This window comes from Mus caroli, chromosome 3, assembly GCF_900094665.2.
Source record: "Mus caroli chromosome 3, CAROLI_EIJ_v1.1, whole genome shotgun sequence".
Lineage (NCBI taxonomy): Eukaryota > Metazoa > Chordata > Mammalia > Rodentia > Muridae > Mus > Mus caroli.
In genome coordinates this window covers 78527736-78551192 of record NC_034572.1, presented here as the reverse complement: position 1 = coordinate 78551192, position 23457 = coordinate 78527736, and the positions used below count along the sequence as shown (strand labels likewise).

At 41.8% G+C, this 23457-nt stretch overlaps 1 protein-coding gene across 1 annotated transcript in view; it reads left to right on the top strand.

The window, feature by feature from the left end:
• The first annotated feature begins 226 nt into the window (after nucleotides 1-226).
• The window catches only part of Fam160a1 (family with sequence similarity 160 member A1), a 124531-nt gene continuing 101300 nt past the window's right edge, over nucleotides 227-23457 (top strand). The window contains exon 1 of the mRNA XM_021158436.2: nucleotides 227-310. The gene's annotated coding sequence lies outside the window, so the exon portion shown is untranslated. The remainder of the gene's footprint in view (nucleotides 311-23457) is intronic.

Below are 23457 nucleotides of genomic sequence, written 5' to 3'. Positions count from 1 at the left end.
ACATAGGAAGTGATCTGTCAAATACAAATCTATGATCCAAACATTCACTACATGTTAAATTACACAACAGTCTAATACCAACAGCAGGCTTGGTAGTTAAGATACCATATAATTTCCTGTGTGGAGAATTTCATTCTGATGAACTGGAACTTTGATCTATTTTCCTTCAATAAAATTAAAACTGTATCTATTTTTAATTTCAGAACAGTGGAGGGTGAACCTTATTGGCAGCTACCATTGCATGTTCAATTCATTGAACCCTATTGTGAGGGCTTCAAACAGTGGCATCACCACACCAGTTGTGAAACAGGTAAGAGCCTGGATGTCACTGTTCTCTGTCTGTCATTCCTGTGTTGTTGGGCATGTGTTGGCTCCATTCCATACTGTGAATCGTGCTGCAATAAACATTGATGTCCAATATCCCTGTAGTTAACTTAGAGTCCTTTGGGCACGTTACTAGGGGTGTCTATCTGGGCCCTGTGGTGGATCTATCTACTTTTAGTGTTTTTAAGATGCTCCACACTGATTTCCATAGTGGGTGAATTGAGGTACCATCTCACCAGTAACATATAAAGGTTCCCTTCAGTCTGCATTCTTGCCAGCATTTGTCATTTGTTTTCTTAATGGCTGTCATTCTGACTGATGTGAGAGACCGTCTCAGTGCAGCTTCATTTTATGTTTCTCTTAAGGTTAGTGATGGTGAATATTTTTTCATGTTCATTGCCCATTTACAGTTTATCTTTTGAAAACTGTCTATAGCTCATTTATTTACTATGTTATTTGACTTCGTGTGTATTTGTTGTTGTTGTTTTGTTTTTGAGCTCTTTGTATGTTTGTCAACCACTTGAAAAGCCTTTGCCCACATCATGGCTTATCCTGTTTTCCACCAACAGCTTTATGGTTTTATCATTTATATTCTCATCTGTATTAGCTATCAAGTTAGCTTTCATGAATGAGGTAGGGTTGTGGTCATGTTTCTAGTTATTCTATCAACATTTTTTGACTTTTGTTTTCCTTTACCTGTGGGATTATCCTAGTGACTTTGTGACAGTCATGATTTTGTATGAGGGGGTCTATTTTGGGATCACTCTATTCTGTTTCTTAGTTGTTCTTTGATAGTCTTGAACCATTTATAAAAGCACTGTTGTGTGTAATGTATGTGTGTGAGTGTGGGAATGTGTGGAGGTCATATTACAACTCCCGGAAGTCGGGTCTCTTCTTAGACTGTGGGTTCTGAGGATCAAACTGAGGTCCTCAGGTTTGCACAGTGAGCATTTGGCCCACTAATCTATCCCTCCGGCTTGTACCTATTTTAATAGTTGTTGTATAGGTTCCATAGTCCATGGACTCACTGGACAACTTTGAAGTTTATATTTTTTGCTGTTAAAAGCAATTAGATGTGTCTGTTCAGCAATTGAAGTACGAAAAGAATAATTTACATACAAAATCTACATTTAGAAGTGAAATGGTATTGTTTAGTGTTGTAGTCTAATTTTCTTTCTCCAGTAAATAAGAGTACCTGCTATTTACAAGAAAGTAACATGAATGCTGTGATCAGCACCCTTGACACGCTTGCACGTTTATGTCAGCTTTCTGTCTCCTAATAAAATAAATGATAAATGTAACGTAGATAGAGACAAACATTTATTCAAGGTTTGTTTTGATTTTTGGTTTCAGGGCTTTTAATCTAGGGTTGGGTGGATTCACTGCTCTGGGCATCGGCAGTGCTGGGTGGCAAAAGTGGGGACCCAGTCATCACTGATGGCATCAGGAGCAGGAATACAAGCTAGAGGAGAAGAGAAAGACCAGAACTCCCTCTCTCCCTCAAGGGCATGCTCCCAATGACCTAAGGGCGTTTCCTAAGTCCCTACCTCTTGCCCTAGGTCCTGTGAAGGTTCTATGCCCCAGTATAGGGGAATGCCTGGGCCAGGAATGGGAGTGGGTGGGTTCGGGAGCAGGGGGAGGGAGGAGAGGATAGGGAATTTTCAGAGGGGAAACTAGGAAAGAGGATAGCATTTGAAATGTAAATAAAGAAAATATCTAATAAAAAAAGAAATAAAAAAAATTTTTAAAAAGGCCCTACCTCTTAAAATCTCTCTCCTGTCTCTCCTGGGGACCAAGCCTTTAACACATGGGCCTTTAAGGAACACATTTTTAAGCCCTGGCAGCTTTTATATATCATTATTATATTGTCTTTTTTATGTTCCAACCAAGGTTGTTAGAGAATTACAAAAAACCCAAAATCTTCAGTGGAAGAACTTTTCTAAAACTTATTATTCTCCATGGGTCTCATAATATGCATTTGCATGCATGTCAGCTGACAGAAAATAAGAGGTGAGTATCTGACCAGTTGTCTAAAGGCATTCAGTCAATTATAGCAACAGAACATTGGTCATAACTCAGCCTGTGTGTGCCGTGTGTGCTGTCAGATGTGAAAGGTTATCTGTCTTAAGCTTTTTTATATGCTAATCAGAAAGGCATTTGGTTGTGTAATTGTTCCCCAAGGTACATGCTTTTATTTTATGTGGGTATATACATAAAATTATAGTGCTGTGTGAAGTGTTTGTAAACGCTTGCTGCTTTATGTGGTCATTGATTCCCTTAGAAGAGCGATTTGCAGAAGAAAGGCCACCCTAGATCTCGGGTTAAATATTACGTTACTTTTCTTAGGGACGATGGGTTTTAAGGGAGAAACTTACTTTTGGTGAATATTTCATATTTTTTTTAATCTTTTTCTGTATGAACAACAAAATAATTCTATATCATGATGTTTTAATATGATTGCTTATGTTTACCACAGTAAAATTAATATCTGTGATAGACTACTGGTCTGGAAATGACAGTTTTAATAGATTATTTAGTCATCCCTACAGTCTAATCAAAGCCTGATACTTCCAACTTATGCTAATCTGGATACTGGCACACAGAGTGAGGAGGACTGTATCTTGGACAGGAGAGAGGAAGTGGTGTAAGAATTGGTTACTGCTTTTAATTTGTCAGGGAGTTAGAGAGCTCTTCTGGGCTCTGTCAGTTATTTTTAACCAAGTAAAAACATTNTTTTTTTTTTTTTTTTTGGTATGAACCCTTTNTTTAATCATTACCTAGTATAAATAGATTAGAATCTTTTGGAGGATTACCATCATTTCTTTTTTCTTTTTTCTAAGGGGTTGTGTAAAAAAAAAATCAAATAGCAACAAACAAACAAACAAACAAACAAACACCAATAATATGAACAGGAAGGCGTTCATTCTGGTCCCAATAATGACTCCATCTTTTAATACATCCCAGTTTCTGGATCTCTGAGGGTACAGGGAATGAGGACCAGCACAACCTGCTCTGATGTGTTGGCCTTAACACTGAGGTTTGCTCCACTGTGACTGGTCATTCTGGACTTAACATAATCTCTGGTTCTTAGGATAGAAACACTTTTCTTTTATCAAGGCAGGGGTGGTGGGAACCTGTCTGAGGTTCTCTTTAGAAATCGCCCAGGGGAAGTCAGTGGAGCTGTGCCAGGTTGAAAGGGAGGATAGCCACAGCTGGCTGCTGATTACTGTCCGTCCCCTCAATCACTGAGTCTGTTCTCCTGACGAGAAATAATCCAGAAAATAGGCCAGAACCAAAACCAAACCAAGGTATAGGAGTTTAATTTAAAATAAATTTCAGCCTTTGGCTCACTGTGTCATATTACCAGTAACCTTTGACAAAGGGTGTATATATAGTTCCTGTGATTTCCTTCCCCAAGCCCCTAGATCTCTCCCTCCCTCCCTTGTTCCCTTCCTCTCTCCTGCCCGCTCCCTTGCTCCCTCTGTCCCTCCTTAAATAAAAGCCGGGAGCTCACAAGCTCATGTAATTCTAAAGCAGGAACTTAAAAGCAGAGACTTTCCCTCCATCCCTTTATACTGTGCTCTGTATGCTACCCTCCAGGAGAATATCCCCCCATTCCTTTATACTGTGCTCTGTATGCTACCCTCCAGGAGAGTATGCTTGCTTTGTCATCAGTTTGCTGTTGGGTGCTGGTGAGTCTGTTCTGCCTCTTGCTGCTCATGAACATGTTCATTTACGCTGTGTCACTGTAGTATAGGCGTGCTAAATAATTGATTGGCAGGTAGATAGCAGCAAACACAGTCCCTTTGTTGCTATGGTGATACATTTGGTTAAGGGGCCTGTCTATCATTTGGACCACATGGATCTGACATGTGATTGTAATTGTGGTTGATGTGGTTGGAGGGGAAAATCAACTTAGGAAGAGGTGGCAAATGGATATGTGTTTCCAAAGGTGTTTGGGCAAACTTGCGGGATGACTTCTACTGTTCTGTTATTTATTAAAAGGCTCCCTCCTAGCTAATGTGTCAGCATGGAGAATGAGTGAAGTGACAGATTTGTTTACTTGCTATCGCAGTAGCATTTGATCATTTATTGCCCAGAATAGTTATTCTGTGAGGTTTACATTCTTCCCTCTGTCATCATTAGGAGAGCTTCCAGTAAGTGGAATTAATGTTGTCTTTAGTAGAGACTCTGAGGGGAAGGACATTGCTTTTATCCTTTGTTATAAGCAACATCTCCAAGCTGTTAGAGGAAGCCATTTTGTTTGTGCACTGTTCCGTCAGATAGTCATTGAGCATTCAGCTGGGGCCCTGAAGACTGGGAGACAAGGAAACTAAGCAGATACGGTCCTGCCCCCATGGTGGTTAGTCCCTAGTTGTCCCTGTCCATTTACCTTTATCTCTTCCCTTTCAGTACTGTCCCTTGACTTAAAGAGGACTTCCTTATTATGTGTGTGATATTTTTGAACTTTTTTGTATGCATATTCACATGTGTGGGTATATATGTGTGGGTGGGTAGAGATACATGCATGTGCTGTTGCATGTGCAGGCCCGAGGTTGATATTAGGAGTATTTCTTAATTACTCTCCATCTTGTTCATTGATGCCAAATCTCTCACTTCAACCGAGAGCTTGCCAGCTTGCTCTTGGGATCTCCTATGTCTACCTTGAGCCCTGCAACCAAAGGTGGGTCACCATGCCCACCTGGCATTTATGTGAATTTCAGGATCTTAAACTTCGGTCTACAGGCTTGTACAGCAAGGACTATGTATCCACCGAGCCATCTCCACAACCCCTAGAATACTGATTTCTTCCTTACCCTTTGTAGTTCTTTAATATGTATATCTTCTGGTAATTTTTTGTTTGCCTTAGTAGGAAGTGAATCCAGGGCCTACTGCAACTCTCCTACCTCCTCACCTGTCAGCAGTTAGTTCTGAGACAACATCCCATGCAGTGTAGAATGACCTCGACCTGCCTGTGCTATTCAAAGCCAGCCTTAAACTCTTGCCTCATCACGGATGGTATGCACCACCATAGCTAGTGTTCTCAGTAGGGGTGTGTGTGTGTGTATGTATGTGTATGTACATATGTGCGTGTTTCCATAGGTGCATTTAGAGATCAGAGGAAAACCTTGGATGTTGTTTCTAAGATACTGTCTATATATCTTTCTTTTTTACTGAGACACTATCATTGGCCTGGAACTTAGCAAGTAGGCTAGGCTGGCTGGCTACTGGTGATTCACCCGTTTTCTACCTTTGTAGGGCTGGGACAAGTACACAACACTTCTCTCAGCTTTTTGAATGTGGATCCTGGGGGTTGAATTCAGGTCCTCATGCTTGTAATGTTCAGGATACTACCAGCTGAGTGATCGCCTTAACCTCCTAGTAGTTATACCAAGTAACATGAGAACAAACCCAGACTTCAGTGACATAACTGGAGCTTTTGATCTGCACCTTTCCTGTCACTGGGCCAGCGAAGTCAAGAGCAATCTTTCCTGGGTATTCCACTCAGTTAGTTTCCCATACATTTTTTTTTCCCTGAGTATATGTTTTCTTAAATGCTATTAATTAATCTTCTGTGTGTTTTTATTATTCCTACTGGAAGTGTTGGGGAAGGAGAAAAAGTTGAAAGTCAGTAGAGAGGACCTAGTACATCTTTTTTTATAGTGGAAGAGCTGGGCTGACAGAGTTTTACTCATGACAGGATAAAGAAAGGCCAGGACTACTATCCAGCTGTTCCAATCCACAGTTTCTCTTCTTGGCTCTCCTTGGGCCATTTTTTTAAAGGCAGCAACACGTGCCATCCTGTCTCCTTGGAGTGGAAGTTCATGTGACCTTGGCTGGTGAATGAGAGCACAGGCTCCACTCTGGCTGTGAGTTTTGGCATGTGGGGCTATGGCAGTGACTGGGCAGGACAGAGCTCCTATACATCCTGCTTACCAGGAGGTTGGGAGCCACTGTGGGACTCTGAGAAGCTTACCATGAACAAGTTAGTATTCCAGGGAAAACCTTGCCCTGAAGGATAGGCACAGGGAGGTCAGCTGGAAGTGCCTTTGGAAGTGGTAAGCTCTTGACATGTGCTCAAGGCTCTCTGGTTTGAGAAACTATAATAAATACTGGACATAAATAGGAATCATCTTGAATGGCAGGTCAGCTTCATCTCTTTTGCTCTGCATTTTGATGACTATCTTATTTTCACACTCTGAAGTGCCATCATATTGTGAAACCCCTCCATTCAATAGAAAGGGCAGGACTCTGATAGATAATGGCAGGACTCTGGAATTCCGGCCCAGCTAGTATTCCAGTGTCAGCTCCCTGGCTTGAAGGCCGCCATGCTACACGATGTTCTCTGAGCTTCTCCTGGGTTTGTGACCCAGTCCAGGGCAGGCTCCATGGAATGCCTGGGTGCTGTTAGGCTCCATCTCTGAACTGAGGTGGTGTTGGGCAGAGAAGATAACCTGGGGAAATGCTCCCAACAAATCAAAATTTGTTGTTGTACGGATTCCTTAGAGAGCACCAGCTGTTTGCAGAGTCAAGGGTTTAAAGTCTCCTTGTGACATAATGAAAGCTACTCTGCCTGGTTTACCAACTATGTCAGAGCAAAGCAACCCACACTCACCACCGACCACCGAAAGCCACTGTTTTCTGTTCACCTCTGTACTTCTCAACTCCTGCAAAATGAGCTCTTGCTGTTGCTGTTGCATTTCTCCTCGTATCACAAGTGCGGTGGAGTGAAAAGAGCTGCAAAAGCCCCAACAGTTACATGTGGATTTTTATGTAAAAGAAAGCTTTGTTCATCATAGGCCGTATTTCTTTTTGTTGCGTTTAATACCATTAGCTGAGGAGTTTGGGAACAACCTTGAGATGCTCCAATTCTGAAGGAGTACTAGTTTTGACAATCAGGATTCTGTTCGTTGCCTGGAAAAACAAAACCGAAAAGCTTTCCTTGAAGCTTGTGGTTCACTGCTTCCCACCTTGAGCTCCTGCCATTCGATGCCAGGAAGGCATTGCACCTTGGACAGCGAGAACATAGAATAAACACTGTGCAGCTGTGAACAGCAGCCTGAGCAAGCACTGTTATGTCAGGTGTTCCTTGTAGCCAGTGGCTTTGGGTGTGAAGAATGCTTCTCCCAGTCTAAACCCAGTGAGAGGCAAATATCTTGTTCATACAACAGATGTGTTTGAACCTGATCCTTTTGGATGCTGAAGGAAAAACTAATGGAACAACTGACCTCAGGCCTGCCTAAGTAGTGGTCCTGACAAAAAGTAAATGGAGATAAATTACGTTTTGGCTTGCTAGAGCACTCCTGTCTCCATCGCCAGGTTTGATTTATGCAGGAGTGCTCGCTGCTGCCTTTGAACATACAGCAAACAAACTTTCTCTGCTACATGCAGATTTGAGGAAGGCACTGAGGCAGGTCGCTATTGGGTGCACATCCAGGGTGCTTGGAGAAACCCATTGCAGCCATTCTGCTGCAATACAGAACTCACGTATGTATTTAAACCAGGTGGTGTGAAATGGAACAAATTGGGCCATAAGCCAGGCAATACAATAACCGCTAAATGGGCAGGTATCCTAAGAGTGCTGTAGGGAAATGACATGTTGCTAGAGACCAGACTAGAAGGTGGCACTGTGGCATGTGTCAGGACAGGGAGCTTGGCAGTCTGACTGTCATTTTCTGAGTTATTTGGGTGGAGATATGGAGGGAAGTGTTGCCTTTAGGTTTGGTTGTTGTTTGTGGAGTTGTTTCAAGGATGCTGGGTAGTGTTTATTCTCTTCTTCCTTCATCAAAATTTATCACAAAGATAAAAGCAGCAAATGTGGCTCCCTTTCTATCTTAGAGAATATTCCTGTCATTTTTTATTCACTCAAAGGAAGGTAGAAATCATAAAAATACTAGCAATTCTGGACTTTGGAATTGTACATTGTGGAATTTTTTATTATGTTCTTTTTCCCTTTTGGACACAGTCTCATGTAGTTTAGTCTGATGTTACACTCACTGTGTTGCTGAGGATGAGACCTGCCCACTCAAAAACAACAACTTCTTCTTCTTCAAAAAAAGGTTTATTTATTATTATATCTACACTGTAGCTGTCTTCAGGTGCACCAGAAGAGGGCATTAGATCTCATTACGGATGGTTGTGAGCCACCACATGGTTGCTGGGGTTTGAACTCAGGTCCTTCTGAAGAGCAGTCAGTGCTGTTACCTGGCAAGCCAGCTCACCAGCCCCCCACTTATCTTCTAAGTGCTGGGATTTCAGGCTTATGCTACCACCTGGCTCAGGGGCTGCTGGGGGCCGATTTAAGGCTGTGCCTATAAGGCCAGCACTCTATCCACTGAGGCACATCTTCAGCCCTTCATGGAAGCGTCTTAAATATGTCATTCACTCACAGTGGATGGTTTGCAGCCTCCCCAGCATACACCAGGTGGTCCTTTCGGCAGCCCTCCGTGGGAAGTATCTTTATTTAGCCTTTTTCAACCGAAGGTATAGTCTAGTCTTCCCTGCCCATTCGGTGAGGGTTAACAAAGAATTTCAGTGAATGCTTCCCTGCTCCCTGTGGCCTCTTTCCCAGGTGGGCAGAGGCTTCCCGCCCACTTTATCTCAGGTCACAGAGAACAGAGAAAACATCCTGTGACCTGGATAGTAGGAAGCTTATTGTAAGATCCTAGGCAAAGAGAGCAGCAGGCTCCAGGACGGGCAAAGGCTGAGGGGAACTGGACACCCAGCGGCTGGGATCAGAGGCTGTTGGATCCCGACAAGTTAGTTCCCCAGCTGCAGTTGTCATCCCTCCTCGTACCCAGCTACACTCCGAACTGCTGGCTGCCTCACCCTTATCTGCTTTACTGCTTGCTACCTGGTCACTTGACCGCTTAGATTTGAACTAGGAATGCTGATGACGAAGCTAGTGGATCATCATCTCTGAGATTCAAGCATACTGCAGACTGGTGACCAGCTTAGCATTGCTTTGATCATGTTCCCATCCTGACTTTCTCTGGTTCTGTTCCACTTGGCTAGCAGGTTGAGATCATATATTGCTCTAGTGCACAAAATCATTGTTTAAGGCTGACCCCAAGCAGTGGCTAGAATTCTGACTAGTGCCCAGAAAATGGGGCCATGGCAGGACATTGTCTGGCCCCAGTGAAGAGAGTACTATTATGCCCACAAGGTGCCAGTAAGGTAGAGCTTGTTATCTCCATTTTGAAACAGCAGAAATTGGGGCCACAAAAGGTTAAGTACTTTGCCTAAAGCTACAGTCTTTGTAGGGAGCAGAGCTGGGATTTAAGGCCAGATTTATTTGGCTTCACTGGATTATAATGTGCTTTTAAACACTGGCAAATCAGGGCTGGGTTGAAGCATCATGATAGCACTGGACTTTGCAGCTCTTGGAGAGATGGGCCCTACGATCTTGGGGCTCTTGTTGGTGGCTGACTCCTGGGGTGGTGTTTCATTTTCTCATCTCCAGAAAAAAAACTCTTCTCACAAAGATCTCACATTTTCTGTTGTTGAGAAGAAATGGTTAAATCTCGGTGCTTTTGGAGTGAATATGTCCTCACGATATCACAACATAATTGGGGTCGGGAGGGGAGCTCTCCCCCTGGTAAGTCGCCATCTGCGGCAGGTGTTCTGGTGGCCTGCAGTCATCTGCCAGACTCTTCCTGCTTAGGGTTCTACTGTGCTTTCCAGGACACCATGCCTGGAGGCCAGGACAGCACAGAACAGGCATGCAGTACTTGTTTGAATAACTAGATAGATGAGTGCACCCTGTAGTTCCCCCAAGAGCAGCCTTGGTGAGTCACCCTTTCCTCACGCCTCAGTCTCGCCTGCTGTTCTCCTTGTTCAGGGGTCACAGCCCTGTGTGAGAAAGTACTCTTTATCTCTGCCTATTTGGACTCACTCATGGGGGGTGGCATTCATCTTGTGTGATTTCTGCTGTTAATTCTGCTCATCACCATCTGGGGAGGTGCCTGCAACAGTCTGTCCTCCTTCTTGCTCCTGCTCTCTTTTAACCAAGGCTCTTTGGTGGCACAGCGCTGATTAGGGGTTTGGGAGCCTGATGGACCTGGGGTCAGTCCTTCACCCTGTTGATTTTGAGCTGGGTAACTTTGTAAATTACCATCTCAGAGCATAAAGTAGTGTAGAAAAAAAAAGCACTTAGTGTAATGTGTGACTCAAGAAAGCTCTGATGTTGCCAATATTACTACAATAACCATCATGGTAATTACTGCACTTCTTTCCCTGGACTGTTACTACTCCTTATTCCTAAAGGGGGCGCTCTTAACTTTGATCTGCAGTAGTATAGTATTGGACTGCAGCGTTAATCCATGGACTTTTTGTTTATATTCTGTTGTCACCCTAGGATTTGAAGCATTTCAAGTGTTATAAAGCAAATTTTGTATGAAGATAATTATCATGCTTCTAATGTAGAGGGGAGCTGAGGTGCTTTAATTAATGATGTGCCAGATACCCTTTCAAATAGGGTGAAGTATAATTTTTAAGGCCTTCATCTACTTGGCCATAATTAGGGACATTTGGAATGCTCCAGCATAATGTCTGCTGATCTGCACACTTTCATTAAGCAATCAGGACGGAATGACCCAGTGGCCAGACTTGCATGGGATCAGGTCCCATCTTTTGAGGTGGAAGAGCCTGCTATGCTTTCTGTTCTCCCAGGCCTGCTTTTTCATAACCTTTACCTGTGTTCCTTGTCCATCTGTAATAATGTTGTGTGCTTTTTCTCCCCCCGTTGAGGCTCTGATTGTTTTTTATAGAATCCCAACATTGCATCTATCTTTTTGTATTCTGAACCAACTTGACTGTATCTGTTAGAAAACAACCCTGTGCTGAATACATTAGTGCACGCCTGGGTTCCCTGCCCTAGAGACTGGAATAGGAGAATTGTGAGTTTGACGCCAGCCTGGGCTATACATTGAGACCATGTCTAAAACAATTAAATTAAAGTTTTTATATGATATATAAGTTTTCCTTATTGTAACAAGACATAGTCTAAGGGAGGGCAGAAGCTCAGTCTATGGCTTGGTGCTCTTCACATTTGGAGTAGATCTCCTCTCCTCTGTCAGACCTTGCTGGAAACACACACACACACAGATGGTGTGTCCGTGGTGATAACCATCACAATCGGCATTGATTATTTTATAGATGTTAGAGGTAACTAGTTACTGAAATCAAAAAGGTGAAGTTAGAGCCGTGGAACCTAGAAGAAAAGGAATAGAGTTAAAAATGTCGGAGCTGGGGTCACCGTTGGTATCCTGTCTAACCTCCACTTTAGACTGAGCTCAGTAAGAACAGGGGCAATGTATGGCTTCTTCAGTATTGGATTCCTTGGTGGGCAATTGGAGGCCCACTGATCTATAAATAGATTTCTTTAGTAACTACAGAGATGGAACCTGGATTTCCCAGGCCTGGTAAGAGATGTATTAAGAAGGAAGTATGGTAAGGAAAGCATGAATTTGGAAGAATAAAAGTCAACATAAGGATACTGAAGGAATGTTGTAGATTAGAAAGCATGAATTTTGCTTGCTGTTAATTCATATGGAAGAAACAAACTGTGTAGACACTTGGCATCCCAGAAATCCATGCCATGCGATTGCTTTCAGAAAGAGGCCTTTCAGGGCTGAGAGGGCTCTGCTAGCATTGCAAAGCCCGATGGTCCGCTTCTACCTTTGGGAGCCTCATAAAAGAGGACGGAGAGCACGGACACTACAGAACTGTCTGTGAAATCGATTGGCACCATGGCAGGCCAAAGCTCCACCTCAATAACAAATATACCAAATATTCCTTTTTAATGCCTGCCTATTTTACAGTTCTCCCCTGTTGGATTTCGCCGGTTTTTCTTGGTTTTGTCATTTGACTGCTTAAACCAGGGCAGCTTTTCAAGTTCAGAATCTTCATTAATTTTTCCTTTTCTACCTGAGGTTTATAATTCCTGTCCTGAATCCCAGTAATTTTAAAGGTCCTTTTTCCTTGCTGTTAGTCTAAGATCATGCAATTTTGAGTTCATTTCCATCATCAGGTCCTTTATATGTCATGTGAATTGAAAGGTGTATCTCAGATGTCTTCTGTTCATCAATTTTGATCTCCTTCCTTTCCCTCATCTCCTGTCTTTTCAGTGGAGGCTGGGTGAGCAGGTTCTTTCTAATGAGGAGAGGGGTACCCTCAACCATAGCAACTGGCCCATGACTGCTGAAAACAGTGGGAAGAAAGAGCGGGAGCCACTTGCTAAAGCACTGGACCATTTATATGAGCTTTGGGTCTGTGTAGGGATCTACAGGATGCATTGCCTTTAACTCACTGGAACACATATCATAACTTCCAATTACATGGGTGTCTAGAAAAATTAGTTTTGAAAACCTTTATAGTATTCCTGCAGACCTATTTACCAATCTACCATAATTATTTATTGATCACATGCCATGTGACCAGGCCTGGCCAGCCCCTGCTCAGATAGAATAGTAAAATTTGGCCTAGGGTTTCCTGCCTGTCATTCTGTTTGTGATTTAGGTTATTAGAGAAAGCCCATTTATGCTGAAATCAAGACAGATCGCCTGTGGGGGTTCTGCGTGGGAATCCATCTGTTTCTGCTGTCACTTTAGAGACCACACCACACTTGTACCTTCAGCCTGGGATTATGCACAATCAACAGTGATGAACGTATGAGCACTTTTAATTAGTCTTCATGCCCTCTGTCTAATGCAATCAGAAGCCCTGTACTGGAGTAGAGATTTATAATCAATCGTTCATCATCTTCTGAGTTAGAGATAAACCCATTCGCTGTTAGCCTGCAACTTAAAATATCTGCTTTCCATAGCCAGACAGACATCTACAAACCAAGTATATTTTGAGCGTATAGACTTAAATCTCAAATTGCAGATTACTTTGATTAAGTATAATTGTGAGAATTAAGGTGTCCCTGGCTTCCAGTCATCATGTTCTCCCAACTGACAGAATAGCATCAGAGAAAGCGCTCGAGGCAGGCACAGAGGCTCTGTGGGTTCTAGGCCCAGCTCTGCCAACCCCATTTTCCTCCTTGTGAAAGTGAAAAGAATATTGAGAGAGTTGTCGTGGGAGTCATCATCACTTGTATTGCCAGCTTGGTAGGTATTATGGATGTATTATAGGTGCACAAATGGTAAACCACTCCCGGGCCTCAGGGCAGCACAAAAGCCACAGTGTCTCATTTGTGCCCATGTTCCCATAAGAGGTGGTTACTGCTGAAAAGCATGTCTGCCCTTATCCAGTTCTTGCTGGGGAGGCTGGCTGAGACAATATTGGGGACATGAATCCATAAATATTTACAAGATATTGTAGCATCATTGAATTGAGTTCCGATTCCTACAGGGGCGCTGTGTAGAATCTATGTAGATCTGGCAGAATTCTGCAATTTAAATAAAATTGACAGTTTTTTAAAATTTAGTAGACAAATACTTGTAGTTTGATCTGCTGCTAGAAAGAGTTGCCCCCTCAACAGTGAACTTCTAGAAAATGCAAGAACACATTAATCCTCTGCTAATTAGTAGCACGGGTGGGCGCTGCTAGGATGCATCATTAGCTGCTAGGATATTGGTGCAGCTTTTGAGAGCCCAGAAGCCATTGTGTGTATACCTCTTGATCCAAAATTGTACTTCTGGCAATTTCTTCTTTTAAACTGAAAGTCAGAATCATGACTGTGATTAGATATTTACTTAGAAGGATACTCTTGGTATGTTGATTTTTACCCGGAAGCAAACTATATATCTAGTCATTATCAGATTGGTTGACAGAGTGTATTTAATGTAATTATAATTGTGCCATTAAGATGGAATATATTAATACGGTGTGGAGGAAGCACTCTCCATTGACCAGTTGTTGTTGTTTTTTTCCCTACTGATTAAAATCTTGCAATACCAGACGCTTGTAGAAATGATACACAGAGAAGAAAAACTAATATAATTATGTAAAACACATATAATTTCACTTTCCAGAAGGAACCACTATTGACATTCTGGGTTGTATCTTACAGAATTTAGATTGTGTGCACTGTATATATGTAGTTTTTTTGTGTGTATATCTGTGTGTATGTGTATGCATGTTTGTAATTAGACACAAGATATATAGAGGTTAGGTTCTCATTTGTTTTATTCTTTTACCAGCCATAGATAGTTGGCCAGACCGTACATTCTCATGAGCATAGAAACCTAGTTTTTTTTTTTTTTTTTGTCATATTAAAGATCTTAGGACAAAAGCAGGTGTAGCGTCATGCTTTAATCCCAGGGCTTGGGAAGCAGAGGCATGCAGGTTTCTGTAAATTTGAGACCAGCCTGGTCTATATAGTGAGTTCCAGGAAAACCAGGGCTCCACAGTGAAACCCTGTTTTTAAAAGTAAAATTATATCTAAGTGTAGAACTGGGCTGACACACAGGGATTGAGTAAATATTTGTGAAACAGCTGAGTGTATCTGGACCATCATTTCAGGTCAGCTCTTTAACATCTTGGTTATTATGATGACCGGTTAGTGCTCAGCATCTTGGTTATTATGATGACTGGTTAGTGCTCAGCAGGGTGAAGGAGCCTTGTCTCCTCTTTTTTTTTTTTTTTTTTTTGTTCTCTGCAACTGTAATGATCACTACTAAAATAAATATTTTAAAATATTTATTTTAAATATGCTAAAATATTTTGTCACAAAATACTTGTCACATGATGATAGATTATTAATTATAATTCCAAGATACAATTATAATTAATTATTTTTAGGATTCACAGCAGCACTGTTGGCAAAGTTCTTTGGTTAGTTGTTGTTATTGTTGTTGTTGTTTCCCCCCACTTTTAATAGCATTGCTAAATGCTACTTAATACTTAATACACTTGAGAGCATGGCTTTCTCTTTACCTGTTGGGGGTTTTATTGGGGCAATCCTAGGTCCACATGAAAGGACCAATGCAAAGAGATTCCCTTATACACTTCATTCAATTTTCTCAAATGGAAACAGTATGATGAGTTTTGAGAGTCCTTTAATGGTCTAGGTATCAATCCTGTATAGTTCAGACCTGGATATTTCCCAAGGCCCATGTGTTGAAGGCTTGGCTCAGCCCGTCTCTAGTGGTAGAGCCTCAGAGGTAGGGCCTAGTAGAAGTGGGTTAGGTCACTGTTGGACTGCTCTTGGAGGAGGGACTGAGCTTCCTCTCCAGTCTCCTCTTTTGTGCCTGTTTCCTGGCTGCCAGGAGGTGAACTTCATCTCTTTACCCTGTGTTTCCAGGTGTGAGGTACTGTCTTGTGAGTACTGTCGAAACCTCTGAGGCTGTGCAGCAAGACAAACCTTTCCTGTTTGCTAGTTGATTAGCTCTGGTGTTTTGTCATAGTGAAGGAAAGCTGACTCACAAAACAGATTTTTTTTTCTTGCTCCATACTTTGTCTTTTTTTTAAAATCTGATTTTCTCTTTTGCCTGCCATTTCCTCCCCTTTCTCTTCCTCCCTTTCTTCCTTTCTTTCTTTTTGAGGCAGGGTCCTTCTGTAAAGTCCAGGCTGATCTTGAGTTTATTAAGTAGCCAATGATGACCACAAACTTGTTTTACTTCTGCCTTAACCTCCCAAGTGCTGAGATTTCAGGAATGTGCCACCACACCTGTATGACTTTTTAGTCTTCATCCTATAACCTATTACAGAGCAAAGGTTTTGAACTGTGATGAGGTTCAGTTCATCAATTTTATCTTTAGTGGGTCATGCTTTTGCTGTCAAGCCTAAGGTAAGGATCCTGGCTTTTGACTTCGTAAGAGAATCTTTCGTTTTGATCCTAATTCTGTAGCTTTAGATAACTATAGGAAATGGTTGGGAATATCCTTAGCTTCGTCAACAATTGTTATGTTTACCATTCTCATATCTTGAGTTGGTGAAATGGAAAGAGCCTTTTTATTTCATGCTGTCAGAGAGTTTATAAAACATCCACTCGTGCTTCAGAACGGGGCATCTTCAGTCTAGGCCTCTGTCCTCCCTCTTCTTCAGTTTCCCTACTTGTAAAGTGTGCGCCTCATTCTTACAGGGAAGGTGGTACCGGAGATGACAGTGGAAGTACTTGGGTAAGGAGCAGTACATCTTGAGCTTGTGTTTAATGGCTCCTATAGGCTCCTATAGTAGTATAGCATAGGGACATGGTTATAGAGATGGCCTGGCTTTTCATCCTGATCCTTCACCTTCCTAGCTGGATTGGCACCATCTTCTTTCTTAATCCTTCCCTTTGATTGCTTCATTTGCACAGTAGGAAAAATGTCAGTTCCCACCTTATAGGATTGTTCCAAGAGGGCCTGATATCCTGTCACCTCGAATGCTTGTTGAGCACAGATTCCTGGGCCTCCATTTCTACACTTACAGACCCAGAACCTGGAGAGATTGGCTCCCAGGGATATATGTCTCATCAAGACTATGCATATTATTCTTAGGAATGCTAATTAAAAGATTGTGTGTGTGTGTGTGTGTGTGTGTGTGTGTGTGTGTGTGCCTGAGGGTCACAGCATGCCTGGGTTCTGGAGCACAAACTCAGCTTGCTAGGCTTGTGCAGCAAGCTCCTTTACCAGCTGAGCCACCTCAATGACCCAAGATATTTTTCAGTAGCATCCTTGGTCTTTCTAAGTCATACCTGTTTCTCCATGGCAGATGAAATTAGGTCCTTCTATAGTGATGAGATAGATACTCTGTTAAGATGAATACTTTCTCCTAAGAATGCTGGTGTTGTAAGAGTATCTAGTTTCTATAAAAAAAAAAAATCAAGCTATAATGGCACTGTATATGTGGCCAGTTCAGTAGCATGCCCTCTAGGGTCCAGAGACCATAGGGACAGTGGGGTCAGTAACAGAGACATAGCTGCTTTACCCAAAGGTCTCCAAATGCAAACGAAAATAATAAAAAGTAAATCTGTAGGCTAGATTCAGTATTCTGCCTGCCTATTTGTAGCATCTTTCAGAATGTTCAGGACAGACTCGGGAGGAAGACTGTATTTGTGAATCTCTCTGTGGCAATTTTCTTGTAAGCAGGCTTTTCTAGGCTAGTAATTTTTCTACCAGCCTGTCTATTAGTGATTATCTCCCAGTGTAAATACTATGAATTAAACTCTCAGGATGATCTCAAGCTATAAGGGAAGCAGTACATTTTTCCCTCCTGAGAAGAATTCCATAACACTTCTCCCCTGAGCAATATGACAGAAAGACAAACGTTCCCTCCCTCGGAGGCTTCCTCTAGAGGAGACACCTAGAGCCGGCTTCTCTATAATATGATGGCATGGCCGTTTTCTTAGCCCACTGGGGAATCCCTCGATCACTGCTGCCTTCCACTCCCTCTGGAAACACCTTTGCTTAGGAAGGCCTACTCCCTGCAGAGTGATCTGTCTGGATGGCGATTTGCCATGAGCTCTCAGCACTGCAGTTTCCTCCCATTGCCGATCAGTGCACAGTGTGGCAGTAATTACACGATTTCACCCCATAACCCACAATGTGTGGGTGACAAGGGAGTTACTTACTTCCATGAAGTTGTACTCTCTGGAAAGAACAGAGAAAAGAGGCTATATGACACTGCAGCTGTCACACTGGGTACAGAAGAGACAACTGGAAATGATTGGGAAAGAGGCTTAGGTATGGACAGGGACTCAGTGGCAGCGTGCAAGACTTTGGCTTCGATTTCCAGCACCACAATGACAAGCAAACAAACAAAACATCGGAAGATTTTACACTGAGCTTGGTTCTTACTTAGTGCTTCCCAGGCTCAGGCAACCCAAGTAGGGCATTATAGATTAGACCATTTATGAGTATAGCTTATACAACAAAGAAAAATAACATCAGTTAATAGACCTGTGGTTAAGTGGTATCATTGGTGTTTGTGATAACATTGGAATAAATATATATATATGTTTTCATGATAAAACATTTAAGCTACATATATGTGTATATTTTAATGATTTTTTGTACCTTAAATGACACAATTCATTATTCTACTGACCACTATCTATTGTAAGATTTCTGTAAAGGTTGTGCCCCATAGAGTTGTATGCTAAAAAAAATTGAACAGCTAACTAACAGTGGGGTGTCTATAAATATGTTAAGGAAATTTCCACTGAAATTTTGTTTTACTGTTTCGGTTTATACCATAGTTACATCTATAGCGTAAGATTAATAGATTTAATGTTTTAAATACTTAAATATGATTAATTATGCATTTAGTAAAATAGAAGCTTTATTTAATTTTATACCATAGTATATCTATAGTATAAAAATGAATAGTTACTGTTTTAAATACTGAAATACAAGTAATTATACATTTAATAAAATTGAAAATTTAATGTTTTCTTTCCCCACGGAACATTTCTCATATAAATAATGCCTACTGTTTGAAATTGGGTGATATAGAAGGACTCATGTTTCTAGTTCAAGAGTTCTCAAAATATTCAATAGCCATAAAATGGAGACAGAAAACTGTTATTATTTTAAACATGAACTGGTAGTTTTATAAAATGTCTTAGTGGTGAGAGTAGAGCTTTATTAAGCAAACTGCAGTCCTGGCACACGTGCATGGCTGCCTCTGTTCTACCCTGCTCTGTCCTTTGCCTTCCTCTTGATTCTGCATCAGAGACAGAGGTCTGACTGATCAGGGTGTTCCTCCCCCACGCTCACCCCTGCCCCCACCTCAATCCAGGGCTTTATGAGCCTGGGTCCCTGGGTCTCTCTGGCTCAGGTTCCCTCCAGGCAGTGATGTTGCAATCAAAGTAGGCAAGACAATTGGGATAAACAACCATATAAGATTTTCTTCATACCATATTGACTTTGGCCCGAATCCACAAAAGAGACTCAGATGAATAATATCTTCCCTGAAAGAGAATATCTGCTTTTGGATATCTCTTCACCCCTGAAGTATGCAGTGAGTTGGCTGCCCTTTGTGCCCAGCAGGCTATTAGATGGCGCTTAATGTCACTTTTTCTCGTCTCTAGATTCTTTTTCCATTAAGGCTCTTCTGATACAAACTGGTTTTAAGACTCTCTTACACTAACAATAAAAGACTAGATAATCCTTTATTACCTATGAATAGTAAATGCCCAGGAATATTTGTTGACTGAACGAGTACTTTGCCCGTCTCCACAGACTTGTGTTTGCTAATAACCCCGACTGAAGAGAGGCGCTGTCAGCTCTTGTTAATAAAGCATGGAGTGCAGAATAGTGATGCTAATGCTGGCATAATGCACTGAAATTGCCAGCCCGAGCCAGTAATTGGGCTTTAGCCACCACACAGATATTTTTACAGCCCTTTAGGCTTCCTCTTTTCCACCACGAGAGCTTGTTCTTTTGAGACTTGCATCTCTGTCATCACCATCCAATAATAGTCATTAAGTTCCTCCATGCTGGGGACTGTCAGGTTTTATCTCTTTTAATGAGTGTGGACGTCCAAGTTGAGGGACTGGCTTTTATGCCACATTGCTTTGTCCTGAAAGGAGTGATCTTGGAGTGCCCGTGATTTCGGCCCACTGTTTTCCCTCGTTCAGAGCACTAATTAGATCAATCACATATTTTTGTTGGCAAGCTAAGGCTGCCTCTTTAAAACAAAAGGGAAGTCAGCCGGTCTTGATGCTGGGCAATACTAAAGGACAGGCTGTTTGTCAGTAGTTGGCATGAGTCAGTCTCTAGTTCGACTTGGTAAGTAAGTAGCCCCCTTTCACACAGTGACTGGCTATGTTCTTCCGTCTGTGGTGCCCTCCGTCATTTACTGAGTCCACGTCAGCACATGCCAGGCTTCACTTGAATGGACACTGGGCTGTATGGGGCTTCGCTTTGATTTACTGTTAGGCTTCAGTGAAGTATTTTTAAATTAAGTAATTGCATAATACATTGGACAAAATGCACAGAAATCAAAATGGAAGGAAACTTAGTCCTCAGTGGATTGTGAGGTGAGAATGGTCCTCCCCTCTTTTGCTCCCAGCTTTAGGTGTTTGTAACTTCTCTTAGTTTCCCCTTCAAAATGGGTTTTGTTTGCTAGCTCTGTATTCTCACCTGGCCCTATCTCTCATCAGCACAAATGATTTTTTATCATATGTTCTCATTTTCTGCCTCTGTGCCTCTAGTATCAGGTTTCTGTTGCTGTGATAAGCATGATGACCAAAAGCAACTCGGGGAGTAAGGGCTTATTTGACTTATAGGATAAAGTCCACCAGTAGGGAAAGCCACAGTAGGAACCTGGAGGCAGGAACTGAGCTGTGATCATGGAGGAACACTGATTTTTGGCTTGCTCCTCCTGGCTTATTCAGTTGGTTTTCTGATACATTCTAGAACCACCTATTCAGAGATGGATGGCCCCGCCCACAGTGGGTTGAGCCCACCCATATCAGTCATCAATCAAGAAAATGACCTACAGATTTGCCTATAGGCCAGTCTGATGGAGGCATTTATTAAATTGACTTCCCCTTTCCCAAATGTCCCTTGCTGTGTCCAATTGACAAAAACTAACCAGGACACCTCTCTCCCTTTCTTTTCCAATACTTATCTGTGTTTGGCTAATTTCTTTATTTCCTATTTGTCCTGTAATTTGTTTGCTTAGAGCTCTTTATGAGTTTGCAATTACCTGGTGATCTAGAGGTCAGTTCTCTGGCCCATGTTTACCCTGTCTGTCCATGGTACTTCCTGTACCTTTCAAGAGCAAGTCCTATTGCAGATGGGGTTGTGTACTGCAACCTGCAGGATGGTGGAGCCTGGGCACCATAGTAAGGCTTTTTTGGGGTCTGATCTCAGTTGAGCCCCTATGTTCTCCATGGCTGTACTTGCCCCTCTATAGTGTGGGGATGACAGTCTTTCTGCTGGAGACCTGTGAGCCCTGAGTTGTGTATGTATCTGACACAAAGGAAGAACTTAGCAAAAGGATGGAACACTATGCTGGCTGCATGCTCCTCTAATGAGTGTGTTAGTGGGGCTTAGTCTGTATGCTTAGGGAGGTGCCCATCCTACAAACCTTGCATGAGTTTATTCAAGGCATTCTACGAGGGAAGAGTTGACAACAGCTCCACTTTATACTGGAGAGTTTGAAAGACTTGTATTTTCTTGTCTTATTGTCCTGTTGTTTTCATAGAATACCCCTATAAAAGCAACTTAAGGGGAAGTAGTTTATTTCAGTTCATATTCCCAAGTTATAGTTAATCTCACATTACAAGGGAAAGGCTTGAGGTATTTCTGTAGGACTTGAGACGGCTGATTGTAGTGCATCCACGGTCAAGAAGCAGAGATAGGGATGCTTGTGCTCGGTTCCCTCTGTAGCTTTTCAGTTAGCCCAGAACCCAGCCCATGAACTGGGTCTTCCCACCATTAAGATGTTCCTCCAACATCAAGTAATGTAATAAAGATAATCTCCTACAGACATGCCAAAGGCCCATGTTCAAAGCCAATCTAGATTCTGTCAAGTAGACAAACATTATTAATTCATGATAGTCATAGGCAAATGAAATAGCCCAGCTAGAATTTGGAAATCCATCCCTAGAATCCATGATCTTATGTAGTAGCTATATGTCCAGATTCTATTTGTATGGTAAAGTCCATGACAAATGAACTGTGTGTACATGCATGTGTGTGTGTGTGTGTAGATGCGCGCGTGGATGCACATGTTTGTGTGTTTTTTGTTGTGCTTGTTGGTGGGATTCATATACCATATTATACATGTGTAGCTCATAGATCTTAGGTATCATGTTTTTCCTTCTACTTTGTTTGAGACAGTTTCCCTTAATGTTCATTGTTCTGCACACTAGCCTAGTCGGCCTGAGAGCATCCACAGATTCTTTTCTCTCATCTCCTGTGTTCTCAGAAGAGTGTTGGAATTATAGTCACATATGCTACTATGTCTGACTTTTATTTAGGTTCTGGGGTCTAAATTCATACCATCAGGCTTGTGTGACAAGTACTTATCTACTGAACCATCTCTGTAGCCCTAGAAAAAAATCTCTTCTAGGACTCTCTTTGGCCACCTCAGTCCACAATGGCATTTCTCTGTCTGACTTCCTAATGCATTGAATAGGCAGAATAAGTTACTAATTGCTAAAGACTAGCCTCTATTATACGGAGTTACTTGGTTTTAATTATTGCATCATATTGCAGAGAATCTGGAATATGAAAGCATTAGAGAAGAAAATAAATACATTTGGAGATAACTGCCATTCACAATTTACCTCCTCCTTAAGTCTTATTTATAATATCATACATATATGCACAATGCATAATTATGGTCATTCATGTATTTTACTTTTCATTTGCTTAATCGTGCGAGAGTTTGCCTTCATCACTTAATATCATTCTAAATTATATCCGAATGTGGGCAGTTTAATTGCTTAATTTGTCTGTAAAGGACATAAACTTCCTTCCAATTTTCCCATGACTACAAATATTTATGTAGTGAAATAATTCCAAAGTTGTAATCTTAGAGACTTCTGACATGCATGTAAACTTACCTTTCAAATAGTTTAGTCAGTTTATCCCATCTCTGTAGCACGAAGATTGCAGAGCATGTCTTGGCTTTTATTGATTGCTAATTGTTTTATAAATCTTTGCTAATGGAAGACAGGAGGCACAGTTTGAATTGCAATGAACAAAAAGTACCATGAGTAATAAGATATGGTACTCATTGAGTACGGTATGGTTGATTTTTAGCAGCGATATGATAGGCCTTATAAAAGAGAGGTTTTGTGTTATGCTTCATCTGTGAGCCTATTGGGGGCTGGGGAAAAGAATGTGGTGGTTCAAATGAGAGGTGTCTCAGGCATCTGAACACCTGGTTCCTAGTTGGTGATGCTACTGGGGGAGGCTATGGAACCTTTCAGAGCTGGAGTCTTCCTGCAGGAAGTCCATCTCTGAATCTGAACATGGGCTTTGGGAGATCCGTCTTACCCCACTTCTAATTCATTCTCTCTGCTTCATGTTTGTGGTGAAGATACGATCTTTCGGCATTTTACTCTAGCTTCCTGCTGCCATGTCTCTCCCTCCATTATAGATTCTTCCTCTGGACCCATGAGTCAAAATAAACTCTTTTTCCAGAATCTGCTTCTGGTCATGGTATTTTATCACAGTGACAGAAAAGGAGCTAATACAGTGATCAAAATAGGAATGAGCTCTTCCGTTCAGAAAAGCACCGGGG